The sequence below is a fragment of the Ictidomys tridecemlineatus genome, chromosome 6 (genome assembly GCF_052094955.1).
Source record: "Ictidomys tridecemlineatus isolate mIctTri1 chromosome 6, mIctTri1.hap1, whole genome shotgun sequence".
Classification (NCBI taxonomy): domain Eukaryota; kingdom Metazoa; phylum Chordata; class Mammalia; order Rodentia; family Sciuridae; genus Ictidomys; species Ictidomys tridecemlineatus.
Window position 1 is genome coordinate 85,897,747 of NC_135482.1, and position 23,294 is coordinate 85,921,040.

The window sequence follows — 23,294 nt, forward strand, 5'->3', positions numbered from 1 at the left end:
TCTAGTTTTACAACTTCTGTGAACATGAAAACTTCTCAACTCTGAGATTCTAGTAAGTTTGTCATTAAGAATAGTCCTGCCAGTAATGAGACAAATTGGTACCTGAATTAGGGGGTGAGAGTAGGGAGTATAAATAATTGGTGGAAGACAGCAGAGAAATATGCATAAAATATTAATTTAATATGTGTAATATTATCTAATGTGGATAATTTACTAGATTGTTATATTGTCTCAATTTAAAATGTCTTGAATATGATAATTATGTTGTGTTGATGTACAAAAAAATTCTTGGTTCTTAAGAAATATTTGCTAAAGGAATAGTGAACTGTCATGATAACTATAAAATGGTTCAGAAAAATAAACAAAGTGTAGAAAATTTTGTATTTGAAAATTGACAATGTTGTAGAGCTAAGATGGTTGAATATTAACAATTTCACATGGTTCAACCTAATCAGTGAAGAGTATGGAAGTGAATATAACTCAGAGTTTCTCAACCTTGAAGCTACTGATGTTGTTTCACTTGTGTTGGGGAGGAGGCTGCTCTGTGAGTTGGAGGGTATTTAGCAGAATTCATGGCCTCTGCCTACCAGATGCATTTTACACCCTCAATTGTGACAACTAGAAATGTCTCCAGACATTACCAAATGTCCACAAGGACAAAATCTTAATCCTTAATTAAGAACCACTGATCTTGAAAAATATATCAGGGTATATAAATAAAGGGTACTTTTCTTCAAACTTTCTATGACTTAAAATCTTTTAAAATGTTATGAAAATGTAATAAATAATTTATTATGTGATTTATCTATTTAAAATATTACAAATGCTTATATTATAAAACTTGTTCTGGCACCAAAGTTTGATGAATTTTTTAAAACTTTTAAAACATAAAAAGTGTTTAAAGAATTTAAAACATAGATTCCTCCAATAATCAACTCCACACCTCAGGAAGAAACATGTGATTGGGTCCCTATACACCTAAAAGAGAGAATACAGTAGAATGGAAGGATAATTCATATTTATTAAACACTTTATGCTATTTATTAGAATTACTGGAGGCAGTTTCATTTGTGCAGATTTGAGCAAACAGGAGATGAGGAAATAAAAACAGAGAAGTTAGACAACCTGCTCATAGTGGCAGGACTTAAAAGAAGTGGAATAAGAAGTAGAATGTAAGACTGGAATTCCTACCTCCAATGCCCATGTCATTTCACTATACCATGCAAAGATGTTGGGCCTGTCCTACCTATTACAATAATAATACCAAAGCCTATTTATCCAAACAAGTTAAAATTAAATGTTAGACATCCCTATTTCATTTATTTTATCTATTTATTAATTTTGCTGTGCTGGGCCTAGGGATCAAATCCAGGGCCTTGTGCATATTAGGCAAGCACTGTACCATTGAGATGCTCCACCCTTGCCCCGACATTCCTATTTTTAAAATTCTTGCATAAACTCTTATGTTACGACCAATTATCTTTTTTTTTCTGGGTCCCTTTATCTCTCTTGGTTTTTCCTTTACTGCCATATTCCTCAATTCTTTCTGTAATCTCCCTTCTCCTCTCTTTTCTCTTCCTTCTCCTCCTCCCTCTCCCTACTCTTCTCTCCTCTCACCTCTCCCTTCCCTCTCCCCTTCTCACCTCTCCCTTCCCTCCCCCTTCTCCTCTCCCTCTCCTTCCCCTCCTCCTCCTCCTTCTCCCTCTCCCTACCTCCCTCTCTTGGCTATGCCCTTCAGGCACAGATCTTCTGCATCTTTTACACAAAATGTACAACTAAAAAAATAATTCTCCTTAAGAGGCATTCTGGTGTTAGTTGCTCAAACTTTTTTACCTGGAACTTGTCTAACATCTTTTCTTTCAAATTTTCTGTAACTTCAAAAAAAAATTTTTTTTAAATAGCAAAGTAATAATTCCTTGACAACAGCACTTAATAAATGTTTGATGTTATACTGTTGTTCAGGTTCTGATCTAAAGGCTTTTCTTTTAAATCAGCTTTTCACCAAGAGTTTCTTTAAACTAAAGACAAACAAATATAAAATACTGTTCTGGTAATTGCATGATTTTCTATTTGATTTATAAAATCTTCAAATGTATGAAAGATGATTTATCAAGAGCTCTGTAATGTTTGGAACAATCAATAAAAAAAATCTTTAGTTTAGTTGCTTTTTGTGTAAGTTTTCTACTATAGCATGTAATTTGGAAACTGTTTTATCCTTTGAAATTTACTACCATAAAATGAGCCAAGGGATTTAAAGATACCTTTTCACTGGAGACAGAGACCATATTTTAGAAAATGTTTTTTTTTCTTTTTCACTATTTTCAAATCACTCATTTCATCCAACCTGTCTCTTCTCGTCCATGCTTTGCTTCTCACACAGTATTTAACTTATATTTGCCAAAACATTAAAAATTGTGTCCATTTTAAAAGAAGATAGAATAATGGAAAACAGAACAGAAACTGTTTCTATACATAGAACTTCAAGTAATATGCAGGCCCTTTGGAGAAGGGGAAACAAGTTCAGAAGGCAATCATCTAGAGCCCCAAAAGCCATGTCTAGAGAAAGAGATCATCCATCACTGGATGAAAAAACATATTCAACCCTGAACATAAGTTTGTTTTCCAGAATGTCTTAAATTTGTATAAAATCTTCTCATGGTCGTATATGGATCTGACAAAGATGCACTGGAAATGCCAAAAATCTTTCTAAAGGTACATACACAAAGATAGATTAATTTATTGAAGCAGGAAAAAAATAGAAGCATGTCTTAAAGGAAAAGGTAATATTGCAGCTTGAGAGGGAGAGAAAGAAGAAAAGGTAGGGTAAGGAGAGAAGGAAGAATGTTTCTAGAGAATTGGTGTGTATGAGAAACTAGAAAACGAGAAGCCAGAGAATGTACAATGAAAACAACCCCTACATCACATCTTTGTCTTGGGAATGGATACTTTCTAAGATTTTTTTCCTCTGTGAAAGACCTTACCTTAAGTAGCCCTCAAATGGACAAAATGATTTTAGTTCATGTTATGATATCCCAATGTATTAGTGTGTACCAATTCCAGTTCACAGTGTCTTCCAAGATTCTAATAATTCAAAACAATGGCAAACAGTTAAAATTTCTGTCAGATTGGCACAATGAAGGAGAAATGCATTGAGGTCTTTAAGACATCTTAACTTCCCTGGAAATCATTCAAAGTTCAACGGAGAGAGCATGGTAGACTTACATTCTTCTTTCATCACTTTCACGTTCACACTGGGTACTACTATAGAATTTGCTAAACCTCACATTACTTAGCTATAAAATGGAAATAATAGGAATATGTGCATTAAGTGTTTTGCTATGCTTAAGAAAACTATATACATGTTTTTGTGAGCTTTAAAATATTATGTGTAATAGATTATAATTGTACATAGATTACCCATTATTCCTTAGCATAAGGCAGGCATTGCTCCATTTCTCCTCAGAATTCCTCTATTTTCCTCCCTGAGTAAAATTTTTGTACTTCCTAGTTTTTCTGAACATCATCAAGAAAAAAATGAAAAGGAGGAGAAATAAAAAAATAGCTGAATGCCAAGAACATCCCCATAGTACACAGCAATTTTCTTTAAATGGGAAGAAAACAGCATTTTCCTTTTCAAAGCTCTAGGTAGCTTCTCTCTTTAGGGAAAGATATGTGAGCAGTGAAATATCTACTCTGGCAACAAATTTATGAATCACAACAATTACCTGTTTCTTTTGGATATTGGATGTGCTAATTATCCTCCAAAGTTTAGATTGGACAGCTGCTACCTGACTTCGTTTAGTATCCAATATGGAATGCTTTTGGCAGAGAATTGGTTTCTCTTTTCCCACCAGAAAAATGGAAAATGAATTGGAAGACTTTACTAAGAATTAGTAAAACATTAAAAAAAAGTGTAGCTCTAGGTGTTTGAATCTTGGATGAACTGTTAAGGGTTTAATCACTGAGTCAATAGAGAGTGCTGTTATAAGTGAATGATTAGTTGAAGGTATATAAAAATATGGAAGAACTGATCAGTAAGGATGAGAAATGCTAGCAGGTTAAAAGAATAGCTTGAGTGTTTTAACAAAATATATGTATAATTTTGGCATACATAAGAGGGGAGACATCTGGAACTTGGGTGTTGGTGTTGAAATTACCAGTAGCATCTGTTCATCTTGAGTTTTAACCCTTCAGTCAGACAGGAACTCTATCATATTACAGATATCTGTAAAATAATAGATGAAAATATGACATGCTCCATGAAATATGGAAGTATAAAATAATTAATAATTGTAATAATTTTTATTTTAGCTTTATGTTCTATTTCTACCCACTCATTAAAATGATTAATAAATGCCTTCATTTTCTGTATAATTTCTTATCTGTGATTTATTAGAGTATCAAATATAAAAGCTACATTTTCTATTTCTTTTTTTACTCAAGTAATTAACAACTAGGAAAAGCTATGTAACTTGGAGATTTGTGTCAGCAAATGCCCAACAGGCTGTATAGAAATTAGTCTACCAAATTTTGTTTTAAATCCTGAAAATATTTTGCATAATTCAAAAAGACAAAACTAACTAAAGGAAAAGGGATAGGATGCAGAGAGTTTACAAAACAATTGTGAGTAAATAATTACTTTAGAGAATGTCAGTTATGAAATTTCACATACCATCCATAGAAAATATCAGTCTCCCTGGATGAAGTCTTAACAGAAAGAGACTTGTCCATAGATGCCCCCCAAAACCCCTGATTTATTTCATAACAGTGATCTGGCATGAAAATTAAGAAACATTTTTTGTTGTTGTTTTAATAGCTCTGTTATCATAAAGATAATTGAACAGAAACAAGTAGGAGCTGCAACTATAATGGCCTACACACAGTAAAATGAAAATGGCCAGAGATGGCCTACAGACAGGTAAAATAATAATCATCAAACAAAGATTTTTGAAGTGGCGCATTCTTCCTCTGTCCTCCCTTCTAAATCTCCTTTGCATCAGACCTCTCTTCCTAACTTCTTAACTTTCTAATCTTTTTGTTTTTCTTTGCTTTCTTCTTCAAACAACTTTCTTTCCTTCTTCTATTTTTTTTTTGAAATTTTGAAAGTTAAATCTATAATCATTTTTATTAAGAATTAAAATTCAAGGAACAATTCCATAACAATAGTAGAATTTAACTATTTTAATGATAAAATAGTTCCTCTCCTTTATTTCATAATTGAAGATACTGAGGGCCAGAGGTAATTTCATCTCCTAGCATGTTCAGATCAGTGATGAATCATATTGTAATTACCATTGAGTTGTTTCTATTTTATTTTCGGAAACTTTATATAGATAAAATTTTTAAGCTTTTTATTTGACATTTTCTTGCAAGTTCATACCTTTTTCTAAGATTAACAATATAAGGATGCTTAAAAAATCTGCCTCTTCTCTCCTATCCTCTCTACCCAAAGGTCATTTATTTTAATGTATTCACACATGCATACAAATGTATGTATATTGATTTCTATATACATGCATGCACACAAAATAGCAAGCTTCTCTCTTCTCCCATCACAGCAACACATACATGTACAAAAACACCCTTATTCAATTTTCAAGAAACTCAGTGATCCTGACTCCACACTGTTAAAACTGTTAGAATTTTCAAAAATTTAAAAGCAGGTTTCTCATATAAATTTAGAATGAGCAAAAATCAAAGATTTGTTTAATTCATTTTGAGGAAAGCTGCAAGATGGAAAAGCTGCTTCAAAGACAGAATTCTGGAATATCGGTACATATGATGAGTATACTAAGATGAGTTTGCTGAATGAGACACATGACCAGTTAATATCTTGCCTGGCAACACAACTATAACTTTTGAGATCTTCTTCAGCAGACAGAAATCATTTGCTTCTAATGACCAAAATTTGCAAGTTAACAAGTAACTTCACAGTGTCTGTGTCCTAATCAATAATAAACAGTAAGGAAAGCAATCATATATCTCCTTGTCTGGACCTATTAGGCAGTGCTCCATGGATACTGAAAGACTATGCAATCACCCTTTGCTTTATTTCCTGGTGGTGAATAATTTTTCTTAACACTCATCTGACATCAATAGACTATGGAACTGTGCCAAGCTTGAGTCACACCCTAAGAAAATTTAGAGATTCTGCAGGATGACCACTTCATGTTGTTCCTCTTTCTGTTAGTCATAATGACACCCTGGACCTGTCTTTTGAGCCACTTAATTATAAACCCTTATAAAAGATAAACCCTTCCTGGTTCCCTTTAAGACCATGGTCTCTTCCATCATCCTTAGTGGATGTGAAAAATAATCTCTCTAAATCTTTCACATAAAAAGCCTTCATATAACAGATTGAGTAGTGCAAATAAATTTAATATTTGTAATGATCTAAAAAATTAGTGTTAATTAGCACTTCTCACTGACCAACATGAAAGAACTTTCTAGGCTGAGTCTTTTATTTCAAAGTTAAACTAACCACATCATTTTTGTAGCAAGTAATGAATGTATGTTGTAAAGCTTTCGATGTGTAAATTTACTGCTTTTTCTCATCTTTTCTTTCTTATACTAGCAGGATTAAATAAAATATTTCTTCTCATTTCCTTACCAGTGAAGAAAAGAAGTTCTTAGATTGGTAACTATTAGGCCTTTGTGTTTAATGGACATTAGCAGTCTATTGTGAAAGATCAAGAAAGATGAGAGTTTAAGAGATTTAGAAAAGAGAGATCTCAGACTGTAAAGAAATTAAGGACCCTAGTTCCCTTTGCCCTGCTCTGTGGCTCCCCTGGGTAGAGGCAGCCAGCCCTCAGAGTACATAACATCATGATTTATTTATGCATGATTTACTCATTCACTAAGTTTCCCAGTTTTCAGAGAGCTTCCCCTACCTACAAAGTTACAGAAGCAGAGATCTCTCCAACTTCAAGAGACCACTACTCATTGAAGCAACAAGAACATCTACAACTACAATGGTAGACTCAAAATCAGAGACCCATTTCTTAGGTTCCAGGTACTACATAAGCCCTCTGAATTCTGATGAAACTGTAGAAGGAAGAGGGGGAAGGGTTGGAGGAGAAAAAAAAGGAAATATAAAAGACTGAAATATTATCCAAGATAGAGTCTACTTGTCCTGTCTACTTGTCAGGATGGGATATCAAAGTCAAAAATTAAGCTGTCCTAAAAATAAGAAAGTAATGTATTTTGCACACTTGAGTTGACAAACTGATTTAAATATGTGAGGATATTGAATATGATAAATATCCAATATCCTCACTCAATATCCTGAGTGAGGATATTGGATCCTAATATCAAGTTCCCATAGTCATCTAAAACCAATCAGAGTCAATCTTCTCAGCTTTTGGTCATTTGGTCCCAAATCATATTTTCAAGAAATCTTCTGTACTGAGATAAATAAATGAGTCTTATTCCTCTAATTCCTATTAGAGGAAGAGAGTTAAGAATTGAGACACTACTCTTGAACAATTTCCAAATGCTCTGATATTAGAATTTATATTTCTCAAAGTCTCTTTACTTCTAATAGATTCAAATTAAGGAAGTTTCTACTAACTAGCACAAGAAAAGAGATCACAATGTATATCTGATGACAATAAATATGTTATATAAATAAAACATTATTGAGGATTCAACACATGTCCCAAGGTATTGAAAGCTTATAAGCATGGTTTCATTAGTTTTCTAAGAGTCTCTATAAAGCATGTCTCTTACCAGCCCTACTTTACAAAAGAGAAAACTGAAAGGAGGCAAGAATAAGAATCTTGGTTTCATGAATCACAGCTAGATACTGGAAGTCAGTCCTAAACACAGTTTTATCTTATGCGACAGCCCTTATCATTTTCTACTAAAGTGTACAGCCCAATGAAATAAGTACATTTGGCCTTGTAGATTATAAGGGAGATTCTGAAAAACAGAATTGCTCAGTTAATAGATAGGAGTATTAATCACAGTGCTAGTATAAAAGTTGTAAATATTTATTATTCATAGAACTCTTGCCCTTCTAAGGAAGATGTATCCTTAAGAGGACCTATGGTTTATTCAAAAGTAAGTTATTCTCCATAGAATGGTCATTTCCAATATTGAAGATAGTGTTCATTGATGCATATAAGAAATTCTTACTTGGAGGTGCTGAGACAACATTGCTCTGGCTAAGAACAGAAACCAGAATTTGTATATAGAGAGAGACAATGTTGATGTAGAAATAAGTCAATTAAGCAAGCATAAAAATGGAAATTTAGTTGAAAATAAATGTCTAATAAATAATATTAATAAACTTCTGTGTAATAAAGCATGGATCTTTGTCCCTGTCTATCTATGAAAAAAGTTAAGTCAACTTTACTAGCCAATACTTTTGTAGTTGGTATTTATTTTTGTATGTGTGACAACATATAACTGAGTTTTGCTTCATAAAGAAAGGGAGTGAGATTCAAAGGTGGCCTAAAGGTAGCTCCTGTTACTCTCAGATTAAAACATAATGTAACAAATTAAGAAATTTAAAATATCTTCATAAAAGAGAAGACTGACATAAGTAGAAAAAGTATCAAACACAAATAAACAAAGATCTATTAAGTTCACAAGTAATTTAAATAAGTTTAAATTTAAATGAAGATATACACCATGTTCATGGATGAAATGATTTAATGTAGTAAACATTTTGATTCTCCTGAAAATATATCTAAAACCATCCTTTTAAAAAGTCTTTTAATAGAAATTTTATCCTTTTTAAAAAGCCAACAAATTCCATATTTTAAAATGTGAATTAAATTTTTTGAATAGCTGATTCAATAACTTTTTTAAAATATAAGAAGATATGAGAATTTTCCCTGCCGTATATAAAACAGGTGTGTCTAAAACTCACAAAAAAACAGGTGATAATTTATAGCAATAAGCAAATACAAGTAAAAGTAAAAACCAATACAGAACATGGCAATAGCCATGGGGGGTATATAAGAGTTTAAAATATGGTTAAGATGGCAACACCAAACAATGAGGAAAGCTAGGCTGTAAACAGCACTGGCAAAACAGGCTCACTATTTGGAGAAAAATAAAGTTAGACTACTACCTTGCCTCACATAAAAAGGGAATGCCAACTAAATTAAAGGATCTAAAGAGAAGGTAAAGTAAGTTAAAATTATAAGATGTAAGAAAGTATCTCTATTGAATAATTCATTTTATATTGCTGCTATAACAAGTTACAATAAACTTAGTGGGTTAAACAATCAGAATTTATTTTCTTACTGTTTTGTGTCCGAATTTTATCATGGGTCATATCTGCCTAAGATCAAAGTCTTGGAGGGGATGTATTTCCTTTCTGAGTGTTCTATTCCCTTGCCTTTTCCAGTTTCTTCTGTCCACCCACCTTCTTTGATTTATGACCCCTTTCGTCCATCTTCAAAGCCAGCAGCATAGCCTTTCTCTGACCCTCCTTCTGGTTTTCCATCTCTTATTGTCTGACAAATTACAGCTGATAAAAGTTCTCCACTATTAAAGATTCCATGACTAGATGAGGCCCATCTGGGTAGACCAGGATAATCTCCCCCTTATCAAGATCCCAAACCTTAATTTTATCACCAAAGTCCCTTTTGTCACTCAAGGTAACATATTTACATATTCCATGAATTAAAATGGACATTTTGAAGATCCATTATGTCATCTGCCACAATGATCTATGAGAATATTTTTATAACTTAGGCAAAAACTAGGAAATGAATAAACTAGGAAAAGTTTCTTAAAATCCAAAAACACAAATGTAGTAAAAATTTAGTGGATTTGACTACATCACAAATGTTTATGTTCAATGAAGTAGACCATAAGCAAAATTCACAAACAATTGACAAACTAGTTGCAAAGTCAAAATTTAGCAAAGGTTAGTACACAGAGAATACAAAGAGTCCTACCTTATCAGCAGTTACTCTAAATTTAAATGTGCTCAATACTTTAATTAAAAGTCAAAGATCAGCAGAATAAATTTTATAAGATTCAACTATATGCTGTCTACAAGGGACATATTTAATTCAAAGACACCAACAGGTGGAAATAAAAAGATGCAAAATATTACATTGTAGAAACAGTAATCAAAGACAACTAGAGTGGTTATACTAAGATCAGAAAAAAATAGATTTTATGACAAAAATTGTTATTAGATACAAAGAGTGACATTTTAATGATAAATATGTATATATCCACCAGTAAAGTATAATATTTATAGGTATAAATGCACCTAACAACAGAGCCCCCAAACAGAAGCAAAATTAATAGAACTAAAGAAAGAAAAAAAAGAACAATAATAGCTGAGAATTTAATTTCCATTATTCAGTACCAGAGAACAATGAGGAAAAAGGTAAATAAGGAAGTATAAGACTTAAATAAAGATCCTATAAACCAACCAGATCTAAAGAGATCTATAGAAGACTTCACTCAACATCAGTAGAATACACATTATTCCCAAGTGCATTTGGAGCATTCTCCAAACTAAACCATATCATATACCATAAGCTTAGTCTCAGTAAAGGACTGAAATCACACTAAGTATGTTCACTGGCCACAATAAAATTAAAATACAAATCAGTAATAGAAGGAAACGGAGGACTCAAAAAACGTAAAATTAAACAACAGACTTGAATGAAACATCAAGCAAAGAAAAACATAAGGGAAATTAGAAAATACATTGAGGAGAACACATATACCAAACACAACCTACCAAAACTTATGGTATGCAGCTAAATCAGTATTTGGAGGGAAACGTATAGCAACAAGTAGCCATATTTTTAAAAATAAAAAGAAGAAGAGTGGTCGGGAGATGCATCCTTGTGATAGAGTACTTATCTAGTATGCATGGTGCCCTGGCTTTAATCCTCAGCATCACAAGGAGAAGGAGGTAAAGGGGAGCAGGAAAGGGGAAGGAGAAAGTAAAAGAGAAAAAGGAAGAGGAGGATCAAAAAGCAATAGTTCAAAATTATAATCTTAAAATTTTCAGAAAAATCAGAGTAAACTAACCTAGAAGAAAGGAAATTAAAAAAATACTTGAGTGAAATTAAAGGCCAAAGAGAATTTTAAAATCAAAACCAAAAAAAAAATGGTTCATTGAGAATGAAGGCATTGGCAAAATTTTAGCTAATGCCATCGTTTGGATCTGGAGTACCACTCAAAAGCCCATGTGTTAAAAGCTTACTCTCCAGTTTGGCACTGTTGACAAGTGGTGGAAACATTAAAAAGTGGACCCTCGTGAGAAGTCTTCTGGTCACTGAGGACCTGCTGTTGATGAGGATATTGGAGCCCAGCACCTTTCTCCTCTATTTTACTTCTCGGCCATGGGTGAATGACTTTTGCTTTACCACCCACTCCCCGACATGTTGAACTCTTTCGCCACAGGCCCAAAAGGAATAGGGCCAACCAACCATGGACTAAAATTTACCAAACTGTAAGCCAAAGTAAACCTTTTCTCTTTACAAGTTAATTATTTCAGTATTATTACAATAATAGAAAACTAATTAATACATCTAAGACTAAAAGAAAAAAACTTAAATTATTAAAATCAAGGATGAAAGAGAGGACGGACATCAGTACCAACCAGAAAGGAATAAAAAGGATCATAAGAGAATATTGAACAATTGAACACCAACAAATTAGATAAACCTGGATGAAATAGGACATATTTTTAGAAAGACACAAACCACCAAAACTGACTCAATTAGGGGCTGCAAACTGGTACAACCATTACGGGAAAGCGGTATGGAGCTTAGAAAACTTGGAATGAAACCACTATTTGACCCAGCTATCCCACTCCTCAGTTTAACCCAAGGACTTAAAAGCAGCATACTACAGTGGCACAGCCACATCAATGTTTATAGCAGCTAAATTCACAGTAGCTAAACTATGAAACCAACCTTGGTGCCCTACAACAGATGAAAGGATAAAGAAAATGTGGTATATATACACAAAGAACTATTACTCAGCCTTAAAGAAGAATGAAATTATGGCAATTGCAGGTAAATGGATGGAACTGGACAGTATAATGCTAAGTGAAATAAGTCAATCCCAAATAACTAAAGGCCAAATGTTTTCTCTGATATGCGGATGCTAATTCACATGGGGGCAGGGATAGGGAAGAATAGAGGTACTTTGAATTAGAGGGGAGCAAAGGTAGGGGAGGGGGTGTAGGGGTAAGAAGGACAGTGGAATCAATCAGACATTATTACCCTATGTGCATATATGATTACATAACCGATGTCCTTCTACATCATGCATAACCAGAAGAATGAGAAGTTATAGTCTATTTACGTATAATGTGTCAAAATGCACTCTACTGTCTGTATAACTAATTAGAACAATTTTTTTAAAAAAAGAAATAGAAACTCTGAATAGACCTATCAGAAGTAAATAAAATACATTAATAACTTTTTAAAAAAATATTGCCCACAAACAAGAGCCCACAGATGAATGGCTTTACTGGTAAACTCCACGAAAAGTTTACAGAAAAAATTAACATCAATTTTCTAAAACCCTTCCAATATTAGAAGAATGGTAATTTTCCAACTCCTTCTATAAAGACAGTATGACCTGGATACTAAAGACTGACAAATATACCACAAAAAAACTACAGACCAACATCTCTTTAAAATACAGATAGAAAAATCCTCAGTGAAACACTAGTAAATGGAATTCAGAAACATATAAAAATGATTATGCACTGTAATCAAGTGGGATTTATCCAAGAAGTGTAAGGTTAATTTAATATACAAAAATTAATCTATTTAATATCATATTAATAGAATAAAAAAGAAAAACTTGCGATCATATCAATTCATGTACCAAAAAGCATGACAAACTCTGACATCCTTTCATGATAAAAATACTCAAGAAAATAAGAATACAGGGGAATTTTCTCTATCCAATAAAATCCATCTATAAAAAAAACCATAATCAGTATCATATTTAGAGATGAATGGCTCAAAACTTTTCCCTTAGATTAAAAACAAGATAAGGAAATCTCCTCTTGGAATTTCTACTTGAAATTATCTTGAAGGTGCTAACCAAGGAAATTAAACAAGAAAAAAAGAAGTGCATTCAGTTAGAAAGTAGGGAGAAAACCTATCTATTTGTAGATGACATGATCTTGTACAAAGATAATCCTAAAACATCATAGGCGTGCGCATATGTACATACACACACACACACACACACACACACACACTAGTAAAGTGAATGAATGAGCTCTTTGGTTTTATAGAATTCAAGATCAGTATCCAAAAATCAATTGTATTTTTATAATAAACAATGAGTAATTTGAAAATAAAATTAAGAAAGTATTTTATTTGCAGTAGCATCCAAAAAATGAAATCCTTAGGAATAAATCTAACAAAATGACTTACCTAAAAGCTATAAAGCATTGTTTAAGGAAATTCAAAAGACAAACAGACATCTCATGTTTGTAGGTTGTAAGGCTTCATGATGTTCTTCAAACAGCCAAAATAATCTTTAAAAATATTTTGTGAGGTTGGCGTAAGGATATGTAGGTTCAATGGAAGAGAATAGAAAATTCAGAAATCAATTCTCATATTTATGACCAATGATTTTCAATAAGGTTTCAAGATAGGAAAATAACAGTATTTTTAACAACAGAAGCTGGAATAACTAACTGGTCATCTACATGGAAAAGTATAAAGTTGAATCCCTGCAAAAATTAACTTCAAATAGATAATAGACTTAAAGCTTAGACCTAAAACTATCAAAGTCTGAAAGAAACATAGGATTAAATCTTTGTGACCTTAGATTAGGCAACATTTTTTTAGATATAATACCAAAAGTAAAGGTAAAAATATTCTGGATTTGATCAAAATTAAAAACTTTTCGGCTTTAATGGACCTACCAAGAAAGTGAAAAAAAAGAGAATTTTAAGTAATGTCAGCCAGATTAGTATAGGACTTGTCATCCTCTCACAGAGACATCAATTTGAACAACTATCCATTCAAAAAAAATCCTTCAGAAGAACTATGGAAGATAGTGATAGATTACAGTATCTAGGTGTAGCAAAAAAAAAAAGAAAGAAAATTGATAAGGGTAGGAATGATAGTTCACATTACCCACATCATTCTTCAATGGGGCAAACTCCCCAAACTAGGCAGCACAACACAGAGAGAGATCCTCTTCATGGGATAAGAAGAATAAATCAGTCATCAGCTTTGCTTTTGCTGTACTAGGCCTAACCCAGAAAAACTTGGTATTAGTCCAATAGACTTCCAAGCCCACCCCAGATTTCAAATTGGTCCCACTACTAGGCCAACCCCCATAGCCCAGATTCCAGACTGGCCCACCACCAGCTTGTTCTGCCTTTTATGCACTCAGGTTTCAGAACTATGTAAGCCTCAGGTCAGAAGCCATAGCCCCAGACTCCACACTGGTACTTGTTATCAAAACCTCCAACTCTGTCGCCACAGACCTGGACTTCAGGTTGAACTCAGATCCAAGATGGCACCCACATCCCCAGGCACCAAACCAGGACCCACAACTCAAGCTTCAGAAAAGCCCTCCACAGATTCAGACTCTTGGCCCACCAAAGTGAGGCCAATACCAGCTACTCTATGCCCCATCCGGGACCCTAGGAACTGGATCCATTCTAGTCCATCAGGCCAGAATTGTGAAGGGCTTTCTCTACTGAACACAGTCAGTGATAACTGGGTGATGTGCTTATTTATCCAAATATGCAGACATCACTCCCAAACCACAAGAATCACAAATGAAACATCTCACCAACAGGGAAGAAAATAAAGCAGCAGTGACAACGTAATGAATGGGAGAGCTACAAACTGCCAGAAGAACAATTCAAAATAACCCAGTTAAAGCTTTGTGAGCTACAAAAGAACACAGCAATACAACTAAACAAGATCAGAAAAACAATATATGAACAAAAAGAGATGTTGAATAAAGAGAGAGAAACCTTAAAAGAATCAAACAACTTCCAGAGCTGGAAAAAAAATTCTGGAGCTGAAGAACACAATGACTGAACAACAACCAAAAAAATCTAGACAGAACTTCAGCAGCAGACTCCATCAAGCAGAAGAAAGCATCAGTAAGAAAGCATCAATTCTCCAGGAAGAAATAATCCTTGAGGCTCATGTGTTTAACAGAGCATCAAACAATGTGAGGCAAAAAAATAATAATAATAAAACTTCAGGGAGAAAAAGATGAATCCACTATCATAATTTGAGTTTTCAACACTCCTCTATCAGAAATGGATAATTCCATCAGGGAGAAAATTCTTAAAGACATAGTTTGAACTCACTGAATTTAACTGACACATACAGCCATCCAAGAGCTGCAGAATACACATTCTTCTTAAACTCACATAGAACTTCATCAAGATGACCACCGTCTAGACCACAAATCACACTTTGAAAAATTTAAAAGAGCAAAGATTATACAATGTCTACTCTCAAGTTACAGTGGAATTAAACTAGACTCAATAGCAGAAAGAGAACTGGAAAAATCCCCAAAATATGTGGGATGTGCATAAAATGGATTTTGTAGCATTGAATGCATGTGTTAGGAATAAAAAAGAGGGGCTGGGGTTGTGGCTCAAGTGGTAGTGCGCTCGCCTAGCACACATGAGGCACTGGGTTCAATCCTCAGCACCACATAAAAATAAAGGTACTGTGTCCACCTAAAACTAAAATAAATAAATAAATATTTTTTTAAAAAAAAGAAATAAAAAAGATCCAAAAATCAGTGGTCTCAATTTTCACCTTAGGAAACTACAGAAGAAGAGCGAATTAAGTTTGAAGTGAGCTGAAGAAAATACATAATAAGAATTGGAGCAGATCAATGAAATTGAAAACAGTTCATCAATAAAGAAAGTCAATGTAACCCAAAGCTGTTCTTTGAGAAGATCAATAAAATGGATAAGCCTTCAACTTAGAACTAAGAAAAAAAATAACACATGCATTACTAACATCAGAAAGTCAACTATTCTGTAAAAGGCAAAACTATGTAAATGGTAAAAATAGACCAGTGGAAGGATGACTTGGTGTAACACAGATGATCTTTAGGACAGTTAAAATTCTGTATGTGATATGATAACGTTGGGTACATCATCATAACAAATCATTATATATTTACCTAAACCCATAGAACATCAAGAATGAACTCTAATGTCAGCTATGGATTTGGGATTCATATATAGGACTATGTGTCATGATGTATCAATATAGATTCATCAATTGTAACAAATACATCCAAAAAATATACCACCTATAACATATATGCCTGTGGTAGGAGAAGTTAACAATTGAGGAGGCTTTGCAAAATTGGAAACAACATAAATGACTATCTTCTGATAGAAAGATAAAGAAAAAGTGGTAAATCTATATATTGGAATATTATTCAACAATATAAAGGAACGAATTATTGATATAGGCTACAATATGAATGATGCTGTGAAACATTGTGGAAGTAACTCAAGTCAAAAACAAAAGGTCACAAATTTTTATCCTATTTATCTGAAATATTCAGAATAGATACATGCACAGAGAAAATAATGTAGTCAGTGCCAGGACCTACAAGGAAGAATGGGAAGATGGAAAGTTATCATTTAGAGATACAGAGATTCTTTGTGGTGTGATGAAAATGTTCTGTAAATAGGTAATGTTAATTGTTGACAACAAAGTTTACTGTCGAATTGTATACTTTAACATGTGAAATTATATGAATTATACATCCACAAAACCACTATTTTATAAAGTTAATAGACAAAATTAGAACATCAGACAAAGTTATAAAAACCTGGATTCTAATCTACATGTTGTCATATTTTTATGACTTCAGACAAGTCTTTACTCTTCCTGGATTTGGTATCCCATCGGTGGAATGAAAAGTGATACAGAATGCCATCCATGCCTAACAATTTATGACTCTGTACCCCAGTCACTTCCTTTATCAAATTGACCTTTGCCCCACTGCCTTTGAAATCTAATACTTACCCACCAGCTTTGGATTGCTACTATTTGTACTTTATCTTATCTCCTCTACTAGAAAAGGGAGCTACATAAAGGAACACTTAGGCTTTTCTTGCATATGATAGAGATTCAATGAGTTTTTACATGTCTTTATACATTAAATTATTTATATCAGGAAGATTCTGTATGAAATGAAGTAATCAGTCCAAAAAAAAATCAATGATTTTTTGATTTTCATGTGACCAAAATAAAGGATTGGTAATTTTTCCAACATTTAATACAAAGCTAATGACAATTTCTATAATAATAGAATTATCAGAGTTTTGATATATCAACTGTCTTTTTATGTAATACAGATGAGTTTCTATCCTATATTAAAATAGAACACCTTTTCTACAATGACAGCTACACTGATGTTGATATTAAACATGATGAAAATAGTCCAAATGAAAAGAAGTAAAATGTTTAAACCAGTGTTATTTAATTGTAACTAATCAAGTTGTTAGTATTCCAGTAGGTGTCATGAACCACATTGTTTTTAAGCAATAAAACCTCCCAACAAGAGACCTTAGTACAGTACACTATTATTAAATCTGCACTGAGAGGTTAGGCCACTGTTTTCCTGCAATCATTATTGAGTTTGCAAGTTTTTAAAAAAATAGAAAATTATACACTCCTTGTGGCTGTGTATCACTTTTCATAGTGTGTGTTTGACAAGCTGGAATTTTTTAGGCAAAGAAGAGAGTTGAGTAAAAAATGTAATCAACTGCTTTCTTATTTTATTTTTTTTCTTAAATACAAAAGATAATTATCTGAAAACTAATCTTCAATTTTGAATTCTTTCCTCCACTGATGAACTACATAATTTAACTCAAAAACGTTTATTCCTCAGTAATAAAAATACAAAAGGAATTATTAGGAAAAATTAGTCCCTAACCTGCTAATATTTAACTATATAACCTCATAATCCCACTATACTCCCTTTTGATTGTGCATAATTACCAGTTTGGAATACCTGAGTCCATTTATAAATATAGAATTTAGAAAATTCTTTGTAAGTGATAAGAACAAACTGAGTAGCATTAAAACACTTAAAAACCTCTGCAAAATTAAATTTGGGGTAACTAACTAGTAACTCCCAAGAACAGTTTTTATTCTATACATTTTGCATAATACATACCTGACAACCATGTTTTATATTAACAGAGATGGCTTCAGTTAAGTACTCATGTGTCTCAAATGTATTGAGTTAAAACTCCTATATATAATTATTCTTCATTTTGGGCATGATGTTTTCTATCTGTGTTAACATTGTAAACTTGTATCTAATGAATATTCATTGAATCCTAACTATTCTGCTGATGCAGATAATAATAATAATAATATTTTTATCTGGTGCAGTTAAAATAATATAACAATAAATAAGATTTATTGAGTGCTTACTATAATATTAAGGATTATACTAAATTTTTGTAGTCTTATCTCAATCAACTTTAACAGCAATTTACTCTTCCTATCCACATTTTATAGATTAAACCATTAAGATTTATTGACATGAAGTAATTAAGCAGTTCCATTTTGATAGGTATTTGTGTGGTACAAAATTCAAAAAAAAAAAAAGCAACACTCAGGAATTCTCCAAGAACTAACAGTTTAGTGAGTCTGCCAGAGAAGACATCAAATAACAGACACAAGCTCTCTTTAAGTGATGGCTCATACTTTAATGTGGAACTAATAAACTTAAAGGCCACAATTTAAAACAGTGTCAAGGTGTGGAGTGTGCATTAGTCGGCCTTCTCTTGAGAAACAGACCAATAGAAAGTGTATGAACATATATTGAAAGAGATTCATTTTAAGGAACTGGCTTCATGTTGCAGTTCAAGTTCAAGTCTCTTTAGACCTTCTTTTCTGCTGGCAGAATTTCTTCTTGCACAGGGGAGATTAGTCTTGATTGCATTGGGACCTTTAAATGACTGGATAAGGGCCACACACATTATGAAAGGCAACCTACTTTACTCAAAGTTCACCGATTTAAAGATCAATCTTATTCACAAAAACTCCCAGAAATATCCAAAAGAACATCCAATCGAAAATCTAAGTACTGTAGTCCAGCCAAGTTGACCCATAAAATTAACCATTTCAGGACGCTTTAAAAATATATAAAAACTCATAGTCTAAACATCAGGCCCTACAGATTTGTTGTCTTCCAACACAGCTCAACTTCTTGAATTAAGGACTGCATCATATTACTTTTATTTTTCAAGGATCTGTCACAATGCAGGGGTATACAGAAAGTTTTCAGGAAGACTTGTTAAGCTGAATTAAGTAGGCTTTGCTTGAATTATTCGAATTAAATTCTGTTTCTGGCCTTTTAAAATCTCTATAAAGAGAAGTATGTCCAGAATATATCCATATACATCCTGAGGTTTGGGGATTCCTAGTTCTGTCAGCCTCCCTGGTTGCTCCACTTGGGGCAAAAGTTACGTATTAGCTATCTATTGCTAAAACTTGTCCCTGCAAATTACTACACGCATAGCAGCTTCAACCAGAACACATTTATTATCTCACAGTTGCTGCGAGTCAGAAATCGAGGTCACAGCATAGCCAGGTACTCTGCCTCAGGGTCTCACCCAAGGCACCAGGGACAAAATCTCATCTGAGGCCCTGCAAGAGGAGAGATTTCTAAGCTCATGTGGCTGTTAACAGGATTTGGGTCCTGGCAGGCTGTTAGACTGATGACCTCAGCTCTTTGCTGACAACTGACCAGAGGCTGCCCTTAGCTCCTTACCAAATGAGCTTCTCCTTATGGAGATTTCCTCTATTGAAGCCAGAGTGGAAGATGGTCTGATAGCAATATAGATTTTAAACTCTTAGGTAGTCATGGAAATGTCATCCCATCACCTTTGTCACACCATCACCTTTGTCATACCCACATTCAAGAGAAGGTGATAACACAAAAACATGAATATGAAGAGGTGGGATAGTTGAGACTGTCTTGGAGTTCGTTCACCACGCTCACTCCCATCATTAGCCTTTGGGTTGAATTTTCAGAAAACTTGGCCCTGCAGCAATAGGACATAAGCATTTCTTTCAGGGCAATCCAACTAGTTTTTGATCCTTTAGGGGCACCTACCTGAATCACATCTCAGGGCACGTCAGGCCAGAGATGAGACCAGATGAGCCATCCTGCTCCTCCATCTTAAACATAATGCATAACCCTGCTTCAAACAGAAGGCAGGATGATCCAGTCACCTCATTTCCAGCATCAGGATGGAGCTTTCCCTACACTTAGACATCATCTTGGGAAGAAAGATGAACCTCAATAGAGAATGGAGCATTCAATTTTCTAAAAATTTAATTAAAAGAAATTATTTAAACTAGGGATAAATGTTTATGTTTATGTTTAGCAAGTTAAAATTTTGATCAGTTGGAGAGAGTATGTGTGTGTGTATGTGTGTGTGTGTGTGTGTGTGTATGCGTACATGCGTGCGCACATGCATGTACATGTTTCTCAAACTACTCTATTTTTCTTATTATTGCTAGAGAGTAAAATACGCAGGAGGGAAATTAACTTGGTTGTAGGAAATAAAGACCTAATTCAGTGAGACTGAACTTTCAATTCTAAAATTAGAACTGCCTGTACCTATAAATAATTAAGTGATCATCTATATAACCCATATGGTTTCCCAATCAGTAAACATCCACCCTATAAATTTCCGATCCATTTTTAAAAGTAGAAGTAGACAAATGTAGTATGGCTTTGTCTTCTAAAGATCAGAGCCACATATCTGAATTCCCTAGGAGTAGGCTGAGAAGCTATCTTCTACAGACAGTGCTGGAATCATAAAAATCACAGCATATTTTGAGCAGTTATGGCGAGAATATGGTATATTTCTCTCAACTTTTAGTTTAAAATTTTTCTAGTCTATACAATAGTTGAACAGATGACACAATAAACTTACATATATGCTCAGAATGATTCACAGTTATTATCATGCAGTTATTATATTACATGATACACAGGGGTCTATCTATAGATGAACATGTATATATGTAAATATGCATGTAAATATATACATACAGAGATATATATTTAAATATGTTGAGATGCCTAAATATATGCACACAAAGTGAGTCTTGAAAACCAGAGGAGTCTAAATTGGAGCCTGTGGTCTTAATATCTGTGCCATTCTGATTCAGTTAGGGAGGGTTGAGGGAAATGTGATAGAGGGATAGATAGAGTTCCTGGCAACCACAGTCAGGGTGAAAGTAGCACGGGAGTTTGATGTTTGGGCTAGGGGAAATACAGATGGTACAGATCATACAGATGGTAGTGACAGAGCATAAGTTTTATAAGGAAAGGTAACTAGCAGATGAATAGTGCTACTAAGAAAATCTCCCACTTTTTCCTTTTACCTAAAATAAAAATATTTTATTTTTAGAGAAATCCCCAAAGGACAGAGAGGGCATTCTGTCTGTTTAGATGTGAGTCCAGGTCTATACTGCATGTGATCAGATACTTAGACACTGAGTCTCTGCTTCTGATGTTAATGGGTACAGATTTCTGAATCTGTGAATTATCCATTCATTAGAATGATATTTAACATTATAAGAACAATATGCCAATCCTCATGAAAGCTTTTTAAACTTATCTGTTAAACTGCCATGAATACAGCCCTTGGGATCTATAATACAGGAACAGATATAGGGGATGCATTTTACAACATGAATATGTATTAACCCTTGCTCACCAGAGCTGAAAAAGGAGCCCTAAAGATTTATTTAAAAAAAAAACTAAAATCTCCTAAAGATTATGTACACAAAACTACGTCAAAAAAAAACTATATCAAAGGGTGATTCATTATGTTTGATGAAGAAATTAATTCATCACTGTAATCAACACTCACCATTGTTATACCTATGTAAGACATGATTGCTGAACTCAAACTCCTCTTGAGAAAATGATAATAATTAGATGAGGGGAGGAAACAAAGTAATCTTATGAGTTTATCTAATAAGTCACAAATATAAAATAAACAATTAAAAATAAGTCTTGCTTGTATTCATAGATTCCTCTCTCAAGGACATGCCTCTACTCACCCAGGCCCCTCTGGAGGCAAGTCTCATTTCTCTCACTTATTCAGGCAGCAGTTTACAAACTTTTCTCAGAGTCTTGTGGGGAGAAATATATTTTTATATACACACAAATGTATTTATAGAAACACTTAGTTTTTACATATTACATTTGTGTATATAATTTAGAAAGCTCCTTTCCCCTCTCTATTAATGCAGCATTTCTCAATCTGATTAGCAGCCTTTTAGAGGGTCACAAAATCAATTTAGTGAGTTTAATCAACATTTTAAAAAGCAAAAATGAAAAGAAAGAAAATATCCAGAGTTCATCCCAGGAATATAGGTTAAGAATTGTTTCATGAAAAAATTTGCCTCATTTTTGCATGAATGTAGGTGTGCGTGTGTGTGTGTGTGTGTGTGTGTGTGTGTGTGTGTGTGTGTTCTGGACATGAAGAAAAATGTGTCTTATTCAGAGTCTCAGTCAAAAATGTTTGACACTTCACTATTTTGTAGCAAATTGCAGGTTGAAAAATATTGTAGTCTAAGGGGCCACAAATAACTGCCCTTATCTTCAGAAATGCTTTATTATAGTATTCATAATGTTGCAAGTTTTCATTATGTCACATTTCAATTTCTTACCCTCTGGCCCAGAAAAACTGAGTTGGGGAAGTGTGACTCAGCAATGTGTGCCTACATAAAGGACCATTTTGAAATCTGCAAGGAAAATAAAACTGAATCATGATTCTCTGCTCATCCTTAGACCACAGCACATAAAGACAGACAAATCTAGAGAAATCAAAAAGCAACAGTTATCTAAACTATACACACATACACACACACACACACACAGAGAGAGAGAGAGAGAGAGAGAGAGAGAGAGAGAGAGAGAAAGAGAGAACTACTTGTGGGAACTAAAATTGATATATCCATAAAGAAATACTATTTCTATATTTGACTGAAATTCTATGATTCAGCAACATGAACTCATTCAAATGCGACATCAGAAACGTATCATTCCTATAAACAAGAAAAGAATTTTCTTTTTAAATATAGGTTTAGCCCATTTCCCCAGCAGCATACATCTGTGATAATAACCACACAAATAGACAGGGAGATCTACAGATAAATATGAACTGAGAATGTGGTGCAAGAGAGGATAGAAAGACAATTGGAAAAACTCAAAATCAAAGGTAATTTCCAAAAAAAAAAAAATCAGCAATCTAAATTGAAATAGTTCACAGCAGCCAAACTAAG